Here is a 24,228-nt window from a genome sequence, read left to right on the forward strand (position 1 = left end):
TCACTTCTGGATGAGCATTTTCTTGTTTACTTATGGCCTTATACCGCTTCTTGACTGCGGTCTTAGTGCCAGCATCGGTTTGTTGTAATAAATAGACAACTAGGAATAATATAGATGGTATATAGTGTAGTCTACAGCTTATCGTGAGGTATTCTACCTCAGGCGAGCAATGCCTCGAGACTTCTTTAATATTAGACATCGCGTACCAGCAGTTATTGACAAATAGACACACACCCCTGCCCCTCGTCTTACCAGACAGCTGCTCTGTCCTGTCGATACACAGAGAAGCCAGACAACTCTATATTATCCGTGTCATAGTTAAGCCACATCTCGGTGAAACATAAGATATTACCGTTTTTAATGTCCCGCTGGTAGGATAGTCTTAATCGTACAGTAGATGGTCCAGTTTGTTTTCCAATGATTGCACGTTGGCCAATAATACAGAGGGTAGTGGTGGTTTACCTACTCGTCAGCAAATTCTTACAAGGCACCTTGCCCTCCTCCCCCTTTTTCTCCATCTTTTCTTCATGCTGATGATGGGGATTTGGGCCTTGTCTCAACAAAGCAGTATATACTTCGCGTCGGACTCATTAAAGAAAAAATCTTCATCCAGTTTCAGGTGAATAATTGCTGTTCTGATGTCCAGAAGGTATTTTCGGTAATAAGAGACGGTAGCAGCAACATTATTTACAAAATGAGTTACAAACAATGCAAATTTTTTTTATAAAATAGCAGTTGGTTAGGAGCCCTTAAAACGGCAGTCATCCCCTCCGGCGCCATTATATACTAACCAGAGAATATCGTTTCTCATGGTCTGAGAGTCTTTAGGTGCCTTTTGGTAAACTCCAGCGGGCTGTCATTTGCCTTTTACTGAAGAGTGGCTTTCGTCTGGCCACTCTACCATAAAGGCCTGATTGGTGGAGAGCTGCAGAGATGGTTGTCCTGGAAGTTTTTCCGATCTCCACAGAGGAACTCTGGGTTCTTGGCCACCTCCCTGACCATGGCCCTTCTCCCTCAATTGCTAAGTTTGGCCGGGCGACCAGCTCTAGGAAGAGTCTTGGTGGTTCCAAACTTCTTCTATTTAAGAATGGGGACCTTCAATGCTGCAGAAATGTTTTGGTACCCTTCTCCAGATCTGTGCCTTGACACAATCCTGTCTACGGATAATTCCTTCAACCTCATGGCTTGGTTTTTGCTCTGACATGCACTGTAAACTGATGGACCTTATATAGACAGGTGTGTGCCTTTCCAAATTATGTCCAATCAATTGAATTTACCACAGGTGGACTCCAATCAAGTTGTAGAAACATCAAGGATGATCAATGAAAAAAGGATGCACCCGATTTCAATTTCGAGTCTCATAGCAAAGGGTCTGAATACTTATGTAAATAAAGTATTTATGTTTTTATATTTAATAAATTAGCAAACATTTCTGAAAACCTGCTTTCACTTTGTCATTTTGGGGTATTGTGTGTAGATTAATGAGGATTTTTAAAAATCTATTTTAGAAGGCTGCAACATAACAAAATGTGGAAAAACGTCAAGGGGTGTGAATACTTTCTGAAGGCACTGTATAATCAAATTTAAATTCAGGCTGTAACACATCTCAACATTATACATTTTAAATGCAGGCTGTAAAACAACTAATTGTGGAAAAAGTCAGAGGTGTGAATACTAAGTATTCAGACCCCTTTACTTTTTCAACATTTTGTTGTGTTACAGCTTGAATTTAAAATTGATTATGATGAGATGTTTTGTCACTGGCCTAAACACAATAACCCATAATGTCAAAGTGAATTTTTAGAAATGAAAAAAAAGAAAAGCTTTAATGTCTTGAGTCAACAAGTATTCAACCCCTTTGTTATGACAAGCATAAATAAGTTCAGGAGTGAACATTTGCTTAACACTTGTTTGGGATAGGGGGCAGTATTTTCACGTTCCAATGAAAAGTGTGCCCAAAGTAAACTGCCTGCTACTCAGGCCCAGAAGCTAGGATATGCATATAATTGGTAGATGTGGATAGAAAGCACTCAAAAGGTTCTAAAACTGTTAAAATAATGTCTGTGAGTATAACAGAACTTATTTGGCAGGCGAAACCCCGAGGACAAACCATCCAGGATTTTTTGTTGTTGTTGAGGTGACTGTTTTCCATTAGTTTTCTATGGGAACCTAGATTTCTGTGGGACTTGGTTCCAGTTCCTATTGCTTCCACGAGATGTCAACAGTCTTTAGAAATTGGTTGATGTTTTTCTTTAGAGAAATGAAGAAGTACGGCTTTTCAGAACGAGGGTCCAGCCGAGTGGACTCTACTGTTTTGATGCTCGCTCCAGGTCACGCGCTTTACGTTGTTTTTATCCTGTATTGAACACAGTTTATCCCGTCTTAAATTTTATCGATTATTTCCGTTTTAAAATACCTAAAGTTGGATTAGGAAAGTTGTTTGAAATGTTTGGACAGTGTTTAGAGGTAACTTATTAGATAACAATGGAATTAATTGAACAAAAGGACCATTTGTGATGTTTATGGGACATATTGGAGTGCCAACAGAAGAAGTTCGTCAAAGGTAAGGCATGAATTATATCGTTATTTCTGAGTTTTGTGTCATGCCTGGTGGGTTGAAATGTGATTGTCATGTGTTTGTTTGATGGGGTACTGTCCTCAGATAAATCGCATGGTTTGCTTTCACCGTAAAGCCTTTTTGAAATCGGACACGGTGGCTAGATTAACAAGTTCAGCTTTAATTTGGTGTATTGCACTTGTGAATGTATGAAAGTTAAATATTTTTTATAATTTATTTTGAATTTCGCGCTCTGCAGTTTCACCGGATGTTGTCGAAACGTTCCGCTAGCGGAACCCCTATCCCAAACAGGTTTTAACAAGTTACATAATAAATTGGATGGACTCACTCTCTGTGCAATAATAGTTTCTAACATGATTTTTGAATAACTACCTCATCGTTTTGAATGACTATAATTCGTGTATCTGTAAGGTCCCTCAGTTGAGCAGTGAATTTCAAACAGATTCAAACACAAAGACCAGGGAGGTTTTCCAAAGACTCGCAAAGGGCACCTATTGGTAGATGGGTAAAAATCTAAAACCTAAACATTGAATATTTCTTTGAGCATGGTGAAGTTATTAATTACACTTTGGATGGTGTATCAATACACCCAGTCAATACAAAGAAACAGGTATCCTTCCTAACTCAGTTGCCAGAGAGGAAGGAAACAGTTCAGGAATTTCAACATGAGGCCAATTGTGACTTTAAAACAGTTACAGAGTTTAATGGCTATGATATGAGAAAATTGAGGATATCAACAACATTGAAGTTACTTCACAATACTAACCTAACTGACAGAGTGAAAAGAAGGAAGGCTGTACACATAAAAAATATTCCAAAATATGCATCCTGTTTGCAACAAGGCACTAAAGTGATACTGCAAAAAATGTGACAAAGCAGTTCGCTTTTTGCCCTGAATACAAAGTGTTACGTTTGGGGCAAATCCAATACAAAACATTACTGAGTACCACTTTCCATATTTTCCATCATAGAGGTGGCTGCATCATGTTATGGGTATGCTTACAGACTGAGGAGTTTTTCAGGATAAAAAAGAAACAGAATGGAGGTAAGCACAGGCAAAATCCTAGAGAAAAACCTGGTTCAGTCTGATTTCCACCAGACACTGGGAGATGAATTCTCCTTTCAGAAGGACAATAGCTTAAAACACAAAGCCAAATCTAAACTTGAGTGGCTTGACAAGAAGACAGTGAATGTTCCTGAGTGGCTGAGTTTTGGCTTAAATCTGCTTGAAAACCTATGGTAAGACCTGAAAATGGTTATCTAGGGATGATCGACAAACAATTTGACAGAGCTTGAAGAATTTTGAAAAGAATGATAGGCAAATGTCGTACCATCCAGGTGAGGAAAGCTCTGAGAGACTTACCCAGAAAGACACAGCTGTAATCACTGCCAAAGGTGCTTCTACAATGTATTGACTCAGAGGTGTGAATACTTATGTAAATTAGATATTTCTGTATTTCATTTCCAATACATTTGCAAAAAATTCTAAAAACATGTTTTCACTTTGTCATTATGGGGTATTGTGTACTTTCAGAAGGTACTCTAGATTGTCTTTTGACTCAAGAGCTCAAAATTCCTGAATAAGGAATAAAATGAACTGAACTAAACTGAAAAATACTAAAGGAAAACTCCTCAAACTATATATATATTTTTTTTTTTCATTAATGTTAATATAGTCCCACAATGTTTGCATGACAGCAGTCAAGTTTTCAAGATATTGGACTTTCAAGAAGCAAAGTGTCACTTGCCACATCATCATGATGAAGCAAAATTCATCATATGAAGCACAACGCATCATCCTGATGATGTTGAAGCAAAATGCATCATATGAAGCATAATGCATCATCCTGATGTTGAAGCAAAATGCATCATATGAAGCATAATGCATCATCCTGATGATGTTGAAGCAAAATGCATCATAATGATGTGGCAAGTGACACTTTGGACTCCTGAAAAAGTATCAGAAGATTATTTATAGTGGTTGCTCTATATAAAAGGAAAAATCCACTCAAAAACAATCTGTAAACTATGAAATACGACTGATGGTGTTTTCACAATGAGATACATCTTCTAAACATGGAAAAGAGGATGGCAGCATAACCCAAAGAGGATGTATGACCCACTGTATTTAACACTCCAACGGCCCCACCTCTAACAGCACTGACAGTTCCTAGCTAGCAGGTTGGCACTAGATAGCACTAACAGTTCCTAACTAGTAGGCAGTGGCGTTTCTAGATCATTTCAACTGGGGGGGCCAAGCTGGGGCCAGTTGTACTGTTAGAGGGGCCAGTTACATTAGATGTTGTTGTCATATCGGTTTGCATGTGGTACGATACTTTTGTGTTCCGCCTAAAGCCGTCCCTCTAAAAAATGTGTGGGTTAAATTAGTGTTCCGCGTTGCCACTGTCTAATAACGGATGTAAAAAAAAGAACGATAGCAAAAATTTGTTATGTAAAAATTATTTCACACTCCACATTTGGGGGGCCACAAAATTGTTGTCACAGGGGCACTGCCCCCCCCCCCCCCCCCCCCCCCACAGAACCGCTAGTGCTAGTAGGGTGTCACCAGACCAGTTAACAGCACTAAGGCTGTCCCTCGCCCTCGCTTTGGCAAATCTGACCATAACTCTATCCTCCTGATTCCTGCTTATAAGTGTCATGGAAATTCTTACACAGGGACACTCAAAGTCAATCTTATGTGAGCGGACCGAGTACTTTTAGGTTGCTCCAAAACAGAAAGGTGGAATAAATGAGTCGAGAGCAGGTTTTCTTACATTAAACAAAGTTCTCTATTGAGGTATTTTCTCTTCTCAAACACTCACACACGATCTCACAAGGATAACACAAATCATCTTCTTTACAGGAATAAGTAACACAAGGTGAGTAACTTTTAACTATAAACATAAATCTCGGGTGTGTCACCGCCTAAACTATCAGTTCGATGAGAGCTCCTTTCAGGTGGTGGTGCGGATCCGTGGTTGCCATTCCCAAGAGGTAGTTTGTCCTCTTCCTCTCCAAATCATCAGGTAAATCCTCCCCTTTGGAGAATCAATCACTCTTTTTTTCCTCCAGTCTCCCCTACTGCCAGTTCCCTCCTCTCTCTTGTAGGGGGAAGAAAATAGGTGATTAGTACCGTCAGCTGTGCTTAACTGCCTCTGATCATCTTTACTCACATGCAGTGCTGGGCTACTATCCGTGGAATCAGCCTGCCCCCTGGTGGTCCTTCCACACTTAAATTAAGCATTGTTTATTTGTCAGCACGTTGGAGAGGTTCCAACCAACTCAATGCACCATAGTACACGTCAATCAGAAGCTCTTCCTGGGTAGTCCCAGCAGTTGTCTTATATATGACTATACAGAGACAAGTAATATTCGCATGATTTAGCATAATTCATTCATCATTACTGTTTTGTTTCATCCATGAGGCCGACCAATACTGGTTCGTAACATGTGACAGACCAATACCTCACACGGCTTCTTCTCTCTAAGCTGAGACCTTGAAACTGAGATATCTTTCATTTCTCAAAACAAGGTCCGGGCGTACTGCCCAATTGCAGCTACTGATAGTAAGGATTTGTTCAGTCAGACAGCTGTTTGAACACAGAAATTGGTTTATAGAACAGCACATGAATAAAACACAGAAATGAGTTATAAGAAAAGCACAAACATTAAAATTCATTATATAAGCAAAAACTCAAACAGGAAGTACCAGTAACACGGAAGTGGTCCGATGAAGCGGATGCTAAACTACAGGAATGTTTCACTAGCACAGACTGGCATATGTTCCGGGATTCATCAAGGAATTTACCACATCAGTCACCGGCTTCATTAAAAAGTGCATGGACGACGTCGTCCTAATAGTACCCGTACGTGTATATCCCAACCAGAAGACATGGATTACAGGCAACATCCACACTGAGCTAAAGGCTAGAACTTCCGCTTTCAGGGAGCGAGACACTAATCCGGTCGTTGAAAAGAAATTCCGCTCCGACCTCCGACGAGCCATCAAACAGGCAAAGTGTCAATACAGGACTAAGATCGAATGCCAGCTCTGATGCTCATTGGATGTGGCAGGGCTTGCAAACTATCATTTATTACAAAGAAAGACCCAGCCGCGAGCTGCCCAGTGACGCAAGCCTACCAGATGACCTAAATGCCTTCTATGCTCGCTTTGAGGCAAGCAACACTGAACCATGCAGTCGAGCACCAGCTGTTCCTGGACGATTATGTGATCTCACTCTTCATAGCCGATGTGAGTAAGGTCTTTAAACAGGTTAACATTTAGAAGGCCCCGGGGCGGAAACGGAGGGCCGAGCACGCCCCTATTCACATCAACAGGGCTGTAGTGGAGAGAGTCGAGTGCTTTAAGTTCCTTGTTGTCCACATCCCTATGGAATTAACATGGTCCCCACATACCATTAGTTACGAAATAGGCACGATAATGCCTCTTCCCCCTCAGGAGACTTGAAAGATTTGGCATGGGCCTCAGATCCACAAAAGGTTATACAGCTGCACCATTGAGCGCATCTTGATTGGTTGCATCCGACCACAAGGCTCTACAGAGGGTAGTGCGTACGGCCCAGTACATCACTGGGGCCGAGCTCCCTGCCATCCAGGACTTCAATACCAGGCAGTGTCAGAGGAAGGCCCTAAAAATTGTCAGACTCCCACGACCCAAGTCATAGACTGTTCTCTCTGCTACTGCATGGCAAGCGGTACCGATGCACCAAGTCTGGAACCAACAGGACTCAGCTTCTACCCCTACAAGATTGCTAAATAGTTAGCCAAATAGCAGCTACACAGACGATCTGCATTGACCCTTTTTGCCTCATCACATATGCTGCTGCTACTGTTTATTATCTATCCTGTTGCCTAGTCAATTTACCCCTACCTATATGTACATATTTATTTCAATTACCTCATACCCCCGCACATCGACTTGGTTCTGACCCCTTGTTTAAAGCCAAGTTCTCATTACTCATTGTGTATTTATTCCTCGTTGGTATTTTTTCTATTATTTTTCAATTTTTTTCTCTCTGCATTGTTGGGAAGGGCCAGTGAGTAAGCATCTCACTGTTAGTCTACACCTGTTGTTTACGAAGCATGTGACAAATACAATTTGATTTGATTTGAGTTCCTACCTAGCAGGGTGGCACCAGACCAGTGCCATCGATGTGACAAGTTGACCCATCACAGCAGGCCGTGGCGCTTCCCAAATCCTACTGGCACCCATATGCAGAAACTAAATTACATTGGAAGGAGGTGATGGCTACACGGATGTCAGTCTGGATGCCAGTCTGTTTCTGCTCTCTTGGAGTTGGCAAGGGTACAAACAGATCTGGGACCAGGCTACATTGTTATGACCTCAGCAGGCAGAACCAATCTCAGTAAATGGAAAGCATTGCAGCCCAGGCCAAATGGAGGTGGAGGAGGAGAAGGAGCAGGAGCAGGAGCAGGTGGAGGAGGAGGAAAGGGAAGGAGGAGGAGCAGGAGGAGGAACAGGAGGAGGAGAAGCAGGGGGAGGAAGGGGAGGAGGAGTCTCCTTGATTCTGTACCGTGAGGTGACTCCCAAATCTGGCCTGTTTTCGAATCACGGTCTCGCTCTACCGCCTTCCTAACTGCAGCCATCTGTCTCCGCATCCCCAAATTATATCAACGAGCGGGTAGCAATGAGCCATGTCTGCGGACACCCTGCTCTGGAGAGACAGAGATGATGGATAACTCCAACATCTGATGAGCTGGAGAGAAGGGGGGATGGTTGGGATTGACTCCCACGATGCTGTCAAACAACTGTTGAACAACCCCAAATCATCAGCTCATGCACCATGGTCACACGTTATCTGTTAGTGAGCATTTCTCCTTTACCAAGATAATTCATCCACCTGACCGGTGTGGCATATCAAGAAGCTGATTAAACAGCATGATCATTACATAGGTGCACCTTGTGCTGGGGACAATAAAAGGCCACTCTAAAATGTGCAGTTTTGTCACATAACACAATGTCACAGATGTCTCAACTTTTGAGGTAGGATAAAATTGACATGCTGACTGTGGGAATGTCCCCCAGAGCTGTCTCCAGACAATTTAATGTTAATTTCTCTGCCATAAGCCACCTCCAATGTCGTTTTAGAGAATTTGGCAGTACTTCCAGCCGTCTGACACCAGCCATCCGGACAGCTGATGAAACTGTGGGTTTGCACAACCGAAGAATTTCTCCACAAACTGTCAAAAAATGTCTCAGGGAAGCTCATCTGCATGCTCATCATCCTACCCAGGGTCTTGACCTGACTGCAGTTCTAACTGACTTCAGTAGGCAAATGCTCACCTTCGATGGCCACTGGCATGCTGGAGAAGTGTGCTCTTCACGGATGAATCCCGGTTTCAACTGTACGGGGCAGATGGCAGACAACGTAGCGTGTATGGCGTTGTGTGGGTGAGAGGTTTGCTGATGTCAGCATTGTGAACAGAGTGCCCCATGGTGGCAGTGGGGTAATGGTATGGGCAGGCATAAGCAACGAACACAATTGCATTTTATCGATGGCAATTTGAATGCACAGAGATACCATGACGAGATCCTGAGGACCATTGTCGTACCATTCATCCGCTGCCATCACCTCATGTTTCAGCATGATAATGCACGGCCCGATGTCGCAAGGATCTCTACACAATTCCCAATCCACAATTCCTGGAAGTTGAAAATGGCCCAGTTCTTCCATTGCCTGCATACTCAACAGACATGTCACCCATTGAGCACGTTTGGGATGCTCTTGATCGACAGATGTTCCAGTTCCCTCCAATGTCCAGCAACTTCACACAGGACACAATAAAAAGCCTGATAAACTCTAGGTGAAGGAGATGTCGCGATTCATGAGGCAAATGGTGGTCACCAGATACTGACTGGAAGTTTAGAAGGGAGGAACTAAAACTTCTATTCTATAGGCTGAGATCTGCACTAGGCCTATGCAAGCTGCTGCAAGAGAAAATGTTTCACTGACTGTCCACTGGCTCCGATTCTGTTGCAAAACGTTTGTTTCTTAAACGGAAGCAAATGGAACGAAACTGGGAGGGATTTGAATTTGTCCAACAAAAACTCTTGTTTTGCTCTGTTTGCTTCCATTTGGTTCTTAAATGGTAAATGGTTTCCATAATGAATACACCACTGGTCGTAAAAACAATTATTGATAGGTTGCTTAAACTATTTCAGTTCAGACATTATTGGGTTAAAATATATGTATACATTTGTGAACAGCCATCCACAACAACCACAATCCGTAGGGGGAAAATAAATGAGAGAGCAGCAGTGTGATTCACATCAGTGCGCTATGTAGCCAAGATATCAATAATAAGTGATATCAGTATCGCTCATCTCTAAGGCTATGTACCACTGCTGTCGTCCTTACCTCCAAGCATTTATTTAAATTGAGTAATATGTGGATGCCGACAGCAGTCACTCCATTGGAAGACATAGCTTGGACTGTAGCCTACAAAAGCCTATTCCTGCTCTTTTCCTGCGATCCATCAAACACATTTGGTGTCGTCATAGTTGCTTCTGATTTGTGGTCAGACTCGCTCAGACAGAACAAACTTAAACTTGCTGATTTGAATGTCATTGAAATCAGAAAAGTGTCAAATAATTTTTGCTCAAACATCCTTTCTGAATTTAAAAGTAATCATAGAAGTAATCATCTATTTTTCCAAAAATATCTGTAATCTCATTACAATATTTTTGCTATTAATTTAACAAATTACAGTAATAGTTTTTTGTAATCTATTACATGTAATCTGTTACTCCCCAACCCTGGCTGCTACCCATAAATACCTTCTATTCTTTCGAAATGAATTCATACCAAACACACTACAACACTCAACTGCCAGTATTTCAAAACAGACTCATTGTCATCATCAACAGACATTAACCAAACCCCACATCACACATTAACAAAAGGACCAGTGTCAACAAAGACAATAACACAAAGAATATCACAGAAAATAAAGCATGATGAATGTTTTGGAATAAAAGGCACCATTGTCATACTTTCCATGCAGCTAGAATAACAATAGCATTACTGTAAAGCCGGGGATGTCCTGCTGTATTGAAACAATTGCAAACAAGACAGAGATATATACACACACACACACGCTATTCTTTCTGCATGACCAGAACCAGAGAGGCATGTCTACTGTTTCACTCTCTACCGTATTTAACACTGGAGCAATCTAGCCCATGGAGGACTGACTGGAGCCATGTAGGAAAATGGTCAGTCGCACACATTAGAAGAGGTCTGCCCTCCCAGCACTGAAAAAGAGTTCAACCGCCAAAAGTGCCTGGAACCCCCATTCCCCCTCCCCGGTCCCCACTACCCCTTGGCAACAAACTTTTTGATTAACTATACCAGATACGAAAGTGTCTGCATTGAAGTGATGCGTGATGACCATATAAGGAGAACAGTAAAGCTTACTGTGCGGAGTACAGACACAACGGAGGCATCTCCTTAATGGCCCTGAACTGCTTGTGACAGGCTTCCGCCTGTCTTCCTCTGTTGTGGACTGGTCAATTAAAAAACTGTTAGTTCCACTGGGGAAGAACTGTTAGTTCCACTGGGGATGAACTATGACTGACTGACCAAATTAATCAGACAGGGCCTACGTCCCAAATGGCACCCTATTCCCTTTATTGTACACTCATTTTGACCAGAGCTCTATCCCTGCAAACAATAACGTGTCGTTGTTAGGACGTCCATGGGACGTTTTACGAAATTGGCGCCTAAAGTCGTCAGGGCGTTGTGTCATGGTCCCCTGGAGGTTTTGTCTAGTTCACCTTATGGTTGCAAAGAAAATGTTCTCCCCCTAAAAAATCTTCTACCCAGGGCACACCACCCTAGTTTCATTACAATTCACCCCGTATTTCTGTTGCCAAGCCCATCAAGGCCCTGATTGGTGAACTGATCAAGTCGCAGCTCTTTTGGCAACGTTAGGGACAACAACACAAACAGTGCTTTTAACATAGTGTTTTTCAATTTACATATTTGACATACATAATTACATTATATATGTGTATTCATACAGTAATGATAATATCCTGGGATTGAAACTCACAACCTCCTGGTTCACAGCATTCTGAACTTCCTGCTATGCCACCATGTCTGTATTAATGACTGATTTCACCTATAGGCCTATTCCTACATTTTTCACTTCATAGTAAATCTCAGCTCTGTTAAAAATATACTGAATAAAAACGATTATATTTTTCATAGTGATTAATTAACATTAAAACAGAATAATATGCCCCACCAACATCAGACAACTATATTGAAAACCCAAACTCAAATTGATGAAATAAGTCAATGAAATCAATGAGAGAATAGTCAGATTAACTGATAATTAGGAATGCAGGCACTATTTTGCTAAGTGATATGCCAAAACCCCCATACAATGTAATTACTTTACTTATAATTGTTTGGGACACCTTGGGTAATCACATGACAAAAACCTCCAGGGTACCATTACAGAACGTCTAAAGAATGTTCAGGGAACCATGACACAACGTCCTAAAAACCTTCAGGGGACCATGACACAGCATCCTAAGAACGTTCAGGGGACCTTCAGGGGACCATGAAACAATGTACTAAAAACTTCCCCGGGACAAACCGGGAACTATAAAATGGTCCCCGAGAGAACGTTCCCTTGGGACTATCACGCGATGTCCTAAGGACAATTAAAATCAAAGTCCTGAGAATGTCCTAAAAAGGACCTGACATGGTCCAAACATGGTCCTGACATGGTCCTCAGTGAAGAACTGAGAACTTACAGGGAACTACACAAAGGTCTCCCAGAGAACATTCCCTTGGGACCATCATGCGATGTCCTAAGGACTAGTAAAATAAGACCTGAGAATGTCCTAAAAAGGTCCAGACATGGCCCTCAGTGACATCCTGGTAACTTACAAGGAACAGAGGTCCCAAAGAAAATGTTCCCTTGGGGACCATTTTTTAGTTCCCGGTTTGTCCCGGGGACGTTCTTCAAACGTTCTCAGAATGTCAGTGGAATAACATCACGCCAAAATCCTTAAGGGACCTAATGGGAACATACCCAAACATCCTCATGACATCACCTGTTTTCTGGGATGGGTCCTGGTCAAAATTAGTGCACTACAGGGAATAGGGTGCAATTTAATGTGCAACCAGGGTTATTAGTGCCAAAGGAAGCTTTGCAGGTCCTGGATAATGACATAACAAATACACTGGTTAACTGTACTTGTCAACTGTTCCAAGAAAAGTGGAAACCTGTCAAGAGTTTACAACATAATTGTCTCCTTTGTCTTGTTTAAAAATATATATATATATTTGTTCCGCTAAGTAATTATACATCCGTACCATTTATCTTTGTGTTTTGCATTATGCGTTATGCAAGATCTATTTACAAAATGTAATGTCATGTCTAGTGAACTAATTAAAAATATATCCTTGCATTGCTCACATTGCTCCTTTTCATTGACAAAGAAAACAATGTATAATGTAAAAGACAAAACAATTATTATACTGGTAATAACATTGAGCCAGTGTCCTAATAATCGGTTGCCAGCGAGCTTGGCTTGACTAGAGTAGCTACTATTATTACAATAAACAAATGTATTCATACTAGGGAGAAGATTGGATATGGTCTGGCCTCATTGTTTCTCTATTCACACAGCAATCCAGTCATATTTGACTTTTTCCCAAGATATTTACATAAGAGATAAAAATAGAATATACAGTGCCATGACAAATGAACCAATTTCACCATTGACAGAAATAATGAAAATGTATTTACATATACATTGCCTTCAGAAAGTATTCACACCCCCTGACTTTTTCTACATTTTGTTGTGTTACAGCCTGAATCTAACATGGATTAAATTGCTATTTTAAATTGCTATTTGTGTCACTGGCCTACACACAATAGCCCATATAGCCCATCATTTTTACAAATGAATTCAAAATGAAAATCTGAAATGTCTTGAGTCAATAAGTATCCAACCCCTTTGTTATGGCAAGCCTAAATAAGTTCAGGAGTAAAAATCTGCTTACAAGTCACAAAATAAGTTGCATTGACTCTGTATGCAATAATAGTGTTAAACATAATTTTTTAATGACGACCTAATTTCTGTACCCCACACATCTGTAAGGTCCCTCGGTCGAGCAGTGAATTTCAAACACAGATTCAAACTCAAAGACCAGGGAGGTTTTCCACCAGTTTCCTCCAGCATCTTCACAAGGTCCTTTGCTGTTGTTCTGGGATTGAGTTGCACTTTTTGCACCAAAGTATGTTCATCTCTAGGAGACAGAACGCGTCTCCTTCCTGAGCGTATTGACACTTTGCCTGTTTGATGGTTCGTTGGAGGGCATAGCGGGATTTCTTCTAAGCGTCTGGCTTAGAGTCCCACTCCTTGAAAGCGGCAGCTCTACCCTTTAGCTCAGTGCGGATGTTGCTTGTAATTCATGTCTTCTGGTTGGGGTATGTACGTACAGTCACTGTGGGGACGACGTCGTCGATGCACTTATTGATGAAGCCGGTGACTGATGTGGTTTTCTCCTCAATGCCATATGAACATATTCCAGTCTGTGCTAGCAAACAGCCCTGTAGCATAACATCTGCATCATCTGACCACTTCCGTATTGAGTGAGTCACTGGTGCTTCCTGCTTTAGTTTTTGCTTGTAAGCAGAAATCAGTAGGATAGAATTATGGTCAGATTTGCCAAATGGAGGATGAGGGGGAGCTTTGTATGCATCTCTGTGTGTGGAGTAAAGGTGGTCTAGAGATTTTTTCCTCTGTTTGCACATGTAACAAGCTGGCAGAAATGAGGTAAAACAGATTTAAATTTCCCTGCATTAAAGTCTCCGGCCATTAGGAGCACCTCCTCTGGATGAGCATTTTGGTGAAATATAAGATATTACAGTTTTTAATGTCCCGTTGGTAGGAAAGTCGCTGAAGGCCTCAGCCAGTCAGCCTGAATCCTCGGCCATAGCAAAGATAATCTGTTATAGACAGCATTACATCTTCTGGTATTACCAAATTGAGGTCAGGTCAGGATCAACAATCCCAGCAACCACTGGAAAAACATACACATGTAATACCCGTAGGACAACACACATGACTGAGGTCACTGTCAAACAATCTAACATTAGCTTTCTTAAGAGAAACATTGTCCCTGAGACACCACAGACTTGTTAATATAATGAGTCTCGTCCGCATTAACAGTTTGAACAGGAGACTAAGTTCCTACAAATTCATCTGCTCTGACATCCAGCACAGCCGGTGGACTATAAATAACACATTGTAACATCATTGCCGATATTAAATCCCTGAGCCAACACATCAACTTAACAAACGGTTATCATAGTGCACGTATGCAGTAGCTGGGTCTTTGTCTCAGTAAATAAGATGCATAACCTCCCGCAAGGGTAACCGTAATGTAGTCTGGCTATGAGGAGGAGCGGGGCCAGGGTCTATATATTTTTAAAACACTCCTTGGAGACAGTAGTGAGAAGGAGTACATAGAAGGCTGGTAAATCCCCCTTAGGAATAGAATTGCCATACACAGGTTGTGTCCAAAATGGCAGCCTATTCCATACATACAGTAGTGCACTTACCAAAAGTAGTGCACTATATAGGGAAAAGGGTGCCATTTGGGACGCAGGCATAAGATTCCGCTTCATTGTAATGGCCTTTGCTAGGAGATTCTTCAGCAGCTGTTACTTTGCTGGATTCTAAAAGACAACCACACACCTTTATTCACCCCTAGGGAATAATTAACTTAACCACTGTTTTGAAACATTAGACTATAAATGCACTAAGAACACCTTATAGAGAATCAGAAAGAATCATATTGCATATTATAGCTCATGCTAGATTTGATATTATTGAAATATACTGCTTTCATTACTGTCATCTGTAGAGTCACCTTGAAGACAGGGAGCACTTTTGTTTAAGATTCTAATATAGTAAGATGAAGTTATATGATCACATTCGGTAGCAGATATCGTGGTTATTCTAGGATTGTGGTGACCAAGAAATTGTTTTACTAACAGGCTGTTGGAGTAATGGTCAAAGTTATAGATGCAGTACACACTGGAAGAGCTTTTTGTGTTGCCACACCGGAGGAACCTTTCCAGTTGAAAAAGGTTCCTAGAGGAACCACTCTGAAAAGGATCTTTGAGGAACCTTTATGTGATGGGAGGGGTTCATTTTGGCCCTTGAGGAACTCATACACTTCTGTTAGCCTCATTGAAGCTACAAAACTGTCAGTGTTCAACCTTTATTCTAACGGGTGGCCAAAAAACGATATATCCTAAAGCCACGCCCCTACTAAGCAGTGGTGTAAAGTACTTAAGTAAAAATACTTTAAAGTACTACTTAAGTAGATTATTTTGGTACCTGTACTTTACTATTTATATTTTTGACAACTTTTACTTTTACTCCACTACATTCCTAAAGAAAATCATGTAATTTTTACTCCTTACATTTTCCCTGACACCCAAAAATACTCGTTACATTTTGAATGCTTAGCAGGACAGGAATATTGTCTAATTCACGCACTTATCAAAAGAACATCCATGGTCATCCTTACTGCCTCTGATCTGGCAAACTCACTAAACACAAATGCTTCGTTTGTAAATTATGTCTGACTGTTGAAGTGGCTATACGTAAATTTTAAAACCAATAAAATCGTGCCGTCTGGGGTCCTTAATATAAGGAATTTTCAATAGTTTCTACTTTTACTTTTGATTCACTAAGTATATTTTAGCGATTACATTTACTTTTGATACTTAAGTATATTTAAAAACAATTACTTTCAGACTTACTCAAGTAGTATTTTACTACTTTTACTCACTTTTACTTTATATATAATTATAACTGTCAAGCTCCCGGCTTATTCCTCTCTTTGGATCGGTGGATACATCTAGTTATTTTAATACTTTTTTGAATATTCGATGAGAGATGTTGACGTCAACCGCCTGTATTCAATGGAGCGAGATGCTATGCTACAAGCCTCATGTACAGTATATGCATAGATTGTCTCGAATTTCAACAGGGACACCGCCGATATGAAGTGTTTTTTCTTAAAGTTGCCAGGATATTACGTTCATCACACATATCAGTACACTCGTAACAACCTAAGCATTACAAAACTTATTAGATCAAATAAGCCTCACGTATCAAAATCAAAACACATTTTTATCTTGACTAAATTAGGCAAATCTGCTGAACATGATTTTGACTCTTGCTTCACCTCTTCCTCTTTGATAATGTGTCACGGCTGTTCGAATGATCGGACCAAAATGCAGCGTCGGTTTCGTTCCACATATTTATTTGACAGTGAAACTTAATGCGATACAAAAATAACCTGAAGGAACAAAACAACAAACCATGATGCAGGAGGAACAAACACACTCACAAAATATAATCACCCACAAAACACAATAATCACATAATCACAACACACAAACATATAATCACCCACAAAACACAAGTGGGAGCAACTTAAATATGACCTCCAATTAGAGACAACAACAACGACAACCGGCTGCCTCTAATTGGAGGTCATGCCAAACAAAAACCAACCTAGAAATACAAAACTAGAAACTAAACATAGAAATACAAAAACGGACAAACACCCCCTGTCACCCCCTACTTACTATGGTCAGGACGTGACATAATATCAACCCCTTCTATTATTGAAATGAGATTCAAATGTCCTTTGTGCATTCAAGTGAAATTCTCTGTAAATATTTCTAATCATTAAATGTTCATATCTGAAATGGCTGAGCCTGATGACCTTGTTAACTCTCCTGCAACCCTGATACAAGAAAGAGGCACACTGCTGTAACACTTCACAGCAGACCCTCATGTCCCTACCACAATCAGAGACCGTGAACAAACTGAGTGACGTGGTACATTATTAATATGACAGTCTTCAGGGGCAGCTGTAGAGCAACAGAGGTGCCCAAAATGACCTTTCCCATGTGCATCTCTTGCTGAGAGAGTGGAAATAATGCATCATGTTCGCTAATGCAACGTCAAACTTAACGTTTGGTGCCTATGAGTTCTTCTGGCAGTTTTATGCATTCAGCCCACCACTCATGAATTAGCTCTGATCATGGTTCCACAGAACCACCATAGAACCCCCACCCCACCACCAATGTTAGAAGTAGGTAAAATGGTCCATTAGACATTTTTTTATATTATAAAAATATACATATTTTAAAAAATTGCAGATTCGTTGAGGGACTTTTATTTGAAGGCCTCTGCTGCTGGAACATGAGTCACTTCCCCCTGCCCCCACTGACTGTTCTCACTCTAGGTTGTAACAAGCAGTGTGGTAGTGTGTGAGTGAGAGAAAAAGCACTGTGCAGCACCACCATCATTACTCACCGCATCGGGGTGTAATGAAGTCATTGTTGTTAGCAACAACAAAGTAAGTTTAAGTAAAAAGTGTATCAATGTGAATAAACTTTGATATGTTAAAACTAACGTGAGCAACTATAAGCTTTCTCCTGGCTAGTTAGCGTTACTGTTTCATTTTGAGCTGTGTCAGGTTTTATCTAACTATCTAACACTGAAAAGTTCTGGCTGTGTGAAAAACTGATAGGGAATGTTTCTTTGAAGTCACGAATACTTGCTAGCTACAGAATTACTTGCACAATCACTGTCGTAGTCTTCATCATAGGGTCAGCAAGTTAGCAATGGATGCGTCACCACTTAAAAAGAGAAAAAAAAAGAGGACAAAAGTTTTTTTCAATGGAGTGTAAGGAATGTAAGTAATGTTATTGGCAACTGCCTGCACACCACCCCTGGCAAACTAGCTGGCAAATGTGAGTGCTTTCAGTTTAGATGTCTTTAACTTCATCGCAGTGATTATGGGTCATGATGGTGTGTTCCATGTGTTAAGACTTTGTTTGGTGCTATCATGATCATGGCAAGATAGTGAAAGCCATGAACAGACAGACAGGCAGCGAGCGAGTGGCCACAAACCAACAGGTAAGCCCACAGAGTTCATAGACTGATTATCTGTCATTGTGTGATCAATCTGAATGATCATATATGATCTCTGATGAAATGATAGCATCTTGAGTCTAGAGGGTGTATTACATGTGTTAACTTCCCATTGACTGCAATGTATTGAGAAAAACATCAACCCTGTGACACTCATCTTTTCCCATTCACTTCAATGTACTGAGGGGAAAAAAGTCAAGCCTGTGACACTCATATTTTCCTATTGACTATAATGTATAAAGAAAAGCTTTAAACTTTTTGCAAAAACGTGCCAGGATGACATTTTCCTATGATGTTATCTTGGCAGGAGAGAGGCAGCCATGATTATATTTGATTTGTGTGTATAATTGTGTAAAGTGGATATTGATTCATTACAGTTTGACCTTTCATACCTATCTTTTAAAAAAATATTTAAACAGTTTTTAACTGTGTATGTTGCTGGTTATTACAGTATAAAAACTGTATTATAAGTTGAAAATATTAAGTTAAGTTTCAAACCATACAGTATATAGAGCAGCAGTAGTAACCACCGGACAGGGGAAGTGAGAAAAATACTAGGAAATGTATCATACAGTAGCAGAGAAAGAATACAAAATGGTTGTTTATTTGAATATATTGACATTAACAGTTAGACTGGTATTCAGTACGATATGAATGGCCATGGCCCTAAGACTGATTACACTGCACCAGTGTAAGTGGCCCTCTACAAGTCCCCCCATTAGCCTTGTTTTGCCAATTTGTAAATTAAGATTTGTCTGTATTCCTAGTGACCAAAAGTCACTGGAAATTAGCATTTAAAACCTGTTTTGCTCCCAGAAAATACTCACCCCAATGTGACAATGTCAGTCGCTCCTACGCCCCTGTAGACATGAGAGTCTGTCTGACAGATTTACAGCAGAGCAGCAGAAGTTATTCTGACCCACAGCATGCATGGCGAGAGCTGAGTTGACAGAGACACAAAGTAAATCTGATCAGAACGCTGAATTTAGCCAAGCTGTCACCAGGAACATACTGTAGAGTATGTGAATGTAACAAGAGCATGCATATGATTACAATTAAATTAGCACCAATTATGTTATTTTTCTGCCTCACACTTCTGTTCCAAGCCACAGGCAGAGGGGGCCGGGTGTTGGGATGGCATGGGGTTGGGGCGGGGGCGGGGGGGGACAGCGGAACAGACAAAATTGCAAAACAACAGCCACAGTAATATAAATGTCTATCCCCGTATCAGCTACCCTGTATGACAGATATTCCAGTCGACCCAGCCCCCAAAATAGCCCTTCTAAAGCATGACAATCAGTCAGGTAAATGATAGAATTTACTGTATGCTGTAGAGGTAATTATCTAGGCAGATTAAGATTATCATTGAATGTGCAGTACCAGGCCGGTTGATGGAGAGGGCACTAGAACTGCTGAGGACTCTTGTAACCGGGATCATCTTTCTCTGATGACCCACTGCTGATGGAATGCTTGTGGCTTGCGCTCTACTGGCTTTGACCAGCAGAGTGAGTGGAGCCATGATTTGTTTTGACTAAGCGTTTCACTAGCCACAAGTCTGATGCTCTAATGCTGCCAGAATACCACTACACTCCATTGTTCACATCCTGGTCCTGGGCAATGGAGCGGTCACATATTGTCTGCAGCCAAAATGGCAACCTATTCTCCCTATGGACCCTGGACAACAGTAGTGCACTATATAGTGAATAGGGCGCCATTTCAGATGAATCCATTGTTAAAGAACGACTGCCCCGAAAAAACAAATAATCTCTTTGAAAACAGCCTATGTGGCTTCGATATGAGTCAGAAACATTTATTCTTAATAGGATCATTTTGTTCATAACGTCAGTCTCGTCTTAAACGGAGTTTGGAACTGAGTGCGTCACAACGAGTAAATTAAGGTTAGGTCTGGATAACAATTATGTCTACAATTCATGCCCCCTTTTGTCAAGCTCCACGTGCAAATCGCCCCTCCACCCACTTTGCTTCTCTTTATTGAATGGGGCTCCATTGTTTTATCGCGTTCAAAGGATCAGACCGTTTGAGACTGAAAAGGCCTATACAGATTGACAATGCCTCTGGCTCCGGTTCAACAATGCATGCTTCCAGTAAGATGAACAGCCAGCTATGGTTTGCATGTCCTGCTGAAGGACCCTACCATGCGGAATAGGTGGTTGGAGTTGGTTCCCAATGGTGGTGAGTATACTGGTAGCTAGACTGCTGGCTTTGTATCTGGTTATGTACAGTATATTTTGATAATCATTATCACTATCATCGCTAGCATAGCTGACATTAGATAGCTAGCTAGCTACCTAACTAGCTAGCTACCTGGCTAACGTTAGCCTACCTCAATACAACTCAGATTTGGCTTGGAAACATAATACTGATCCCCGGTCGTGAACGGATGCCGGGACCTACCAGAAGGAACAAAGGTGGGTATCATAACATGTCCAGCAATGTGATTGCAATGGTTTAGTGACCTCCAAAAATAACTTATTTCACTGTACACTTGCTATTTTACAGCTTGTCAGGCAATACCTCAGAATAAAAGTGTGTCATGCGAGTACGAGTCTCCCTCGACTCCTATGAAAAGGACACACCATCATGAGGCCTCATAGTGACCCGAGTTACTGCCCTGATGACACAGACAGCTCCATCAACACAGTGTTCATTTCATCAACAAAAATAGTGGCGAACAAATTTGTTAAAAACCTATTTTTCAGTGGCAATTGACGAGACGATAACATACTAGATAGACACACAAAAAACTATAACTAAACAAAAAATATTTTTAATTTCGGTTGAAAAAAACGAGAAGAGACTAAATTATCTCTGTAACCAAAATCTGACTAGTAAGTGGACTGTACAAGAGTTTTTGGAGAAATTGAGAGCTTTTCAGTGTTATTAATTTGGTCCAATCAAAAGCATGCATGAAATTAGCAAAATTGTAAGGCTTTCTCACTGCAATGTTTCAATGCTGCTATTGGAAAATAAATACAATGCCCGGGTCATTCACGAATCACGTCTCTGCTGGTTGTTCTCCAATCTGTCGGCAACAAATCATTGATGCAAATAAGGCACACGTGATGTTTGGAGACACTTATCATGTTAATTCAAACAAGACCCAAATGCAACGTTTCCAAAGGAAAAGAGACCGTTTGCCCCACAAATTCACTGAGGAAAATACTACCAACCTCAAGAGACATCTGTAATGCACCATCCCAATATAATCTCAATAAGTATACTAAACATTAAGAACACCTGATCTTTCCATGACATACACTGACCAGGTGAAACCAGGTGAAGGCTATGATCCCTTATTGATGTCACTTGTGAAATCTACTTCAGTCAGTGTTGATGAAGAGGAGGAGACAGGTTAAAGAAGGATTTTTAAGCCTTGAGACATGGATTGTGTGTGTGCCATTGAGAGGGTGAATGGGCAAGACAAAAGATTGAAGTGCCTTTAAACAGGGTATGGTAGTAGGTGCCAGATGCAATGGTTTGTGTTAAGAACTGCAAGACTGCTAGATTTTTCACACTCAACAGTTTTCCATGTGAATCAAGAATGGTCCACTACCCAAAGGACATCCAGCTAACTTGACACAACTGTGGGAAGCATTGGAGTCGACACCTTGTAGAGTCAATGCCCCGACGAATTGAGGCTGTTCTGAGGGCAAAAGGGGGAGGGTGCAACTCAATATTAGGAAGGTGGTCCTAATGTTTGGTATACTCAGTCTATACTCTCAGGTAATAACAGATTGACAATGTTACTTAGTTTGCTGCAACCTATCAGACCACTACTGATGACAGAACTTTGATTACAATATAGCTACAATATGTCAAAATTCGTTATGGTCCAAACATCCTCTTTTTTAGCAGCTAAAACCATGAGTTGGTCAAACAGTAAAGTGCATTATCCTCATGATTCCTGTATTGAAAGGGTCTGTCCAGCACCCAGGCCTGTTTTTCTTGGACCTGTTTCTCTGGGACCTGCTGCTGTGATGAGTGAGCCACTTGATGTGTGCTCTGGGAGAGAGAAAAAATGCTTCTGATTGTATCAAATTAGAAAATCCAATTGCGGGAAATACATAGCTTATCAGCAACTACTGTTGTTCTCAGTTTTCTTGTCATCTCTTAATATTGAGCTCAATAGCAACTATTTTACAACCAGTATATTTGATACGACCAATTGCTGATGCGCAATTGTGAGTGCATAGGGGTAGGAGAATACAACTGCAAAGGCCATTAAATTCGCTGTTAGATTAATACATGATTACTAGCAGTGATTATTATATTTAGTCTTAACAATCTAGCTAATGTATTTTTGAGTTTTAAATTCCTCATTGTAGTGAATTAGCCCCAAAATAAATTTGCCTATAATATCAGCGCACATACAATTTTTGATAAATTCATCTATATTGAACAACAAAATTCAGAAAATTCTGGAGCCCTATTTTAACAGTATAATATAACAACAATAACCTATTGTCAACCCACAACTAGGTTGCACATCAAAATATCTTGAATCATGCATTTCTGTTTGATATGTTAGATGAAACAACTTATGACACCGCAGAAATAAATTGGTGCGACCAAATCATGGGCTGGTGCGACCACCTGAAAAAGTTAGTGGCACCAGTGCCACATTGGGAAAATGTTAGTCTGGAGCCTCACCTCTTGCCTGCTCACCAACGGTTGTCAATGGGGAGAACACAATAAGGTAGGTTTAGTCTGACCGGTTCAAATTTCAACATGGTATCTGTTTGTGTGTCAGATATGACCTATTCTAACTGCCATTTGTAATAGAACAATGACTATGTGTATATGTGTTGACAGACAGATGTGCCTGTATGGAGCCAGCACCAGGGAGACTTGCAAGATGATGTGGTGGATTCCAGACTGGCAGACAGGCTTGATGCTGATGTCTCTGAATTGAGAGAGACCTTGCACTTAGCAATACAATTATATAAGACACATCGATTACTTGTTATGGTCTTTTATTATTATTGAATCGGGGGGGAACTGTGGAACACATCATCCACAATATTATGTGAAGGATGACTTATTCCAAATGGAACTATTGCACATGAAAGTTATCAAAACACTTTGTTTACAATATCTACATAAGTTCAGCAACTGTGAGAAGAGTGCCATCCTTCTGCATCTCACATTTGCCTGTAGTTATTGAACTCTGCCTGCTGGATCCATGAGGCAAACTTTGTCATATCCAGGATGGAGTGTCATGCACTTCACCCCTCCTGCCATATGACTGCACATGTCAATAACCTGAAAAACATTACATAGATGGAAGGGACTTCATCACCCACTGGAGACTTGAAGACAGAACCACACCCAGAGAGCTGTACATGTCAGTATGTTAGACATCATTAGATTTGGGAAAATAGACCATAGATATCCAAATGCCATTCTGGTTCTGTTTAAACAACTGAAGTTGTACTCTACACACAACTGATGTTGATTTATTAGGTAAAGTGTAGGCAGACTTTATAAGTCTTCATTAGCATATCAATATGATATTTACAGCAGAAATGTTTTGTCTTTGTAACACGAAAACATCCATCGACTTTTAGTTGATGTATCTACATACACTCAAGCTGGG

This window comes from Salmo salar, chromosome 23 (assembly GCF_965601325.2).
Source record: "Salmo salar chromosome 23, fSalSal1, whole genome shotgun sequence".
Classification (NCBI taxonomy): Eukaryota; Metazoa; Chordata; class Actinopteri; order Salmoniformes; family Salmonidae; genus Salmo; species Salmo salar.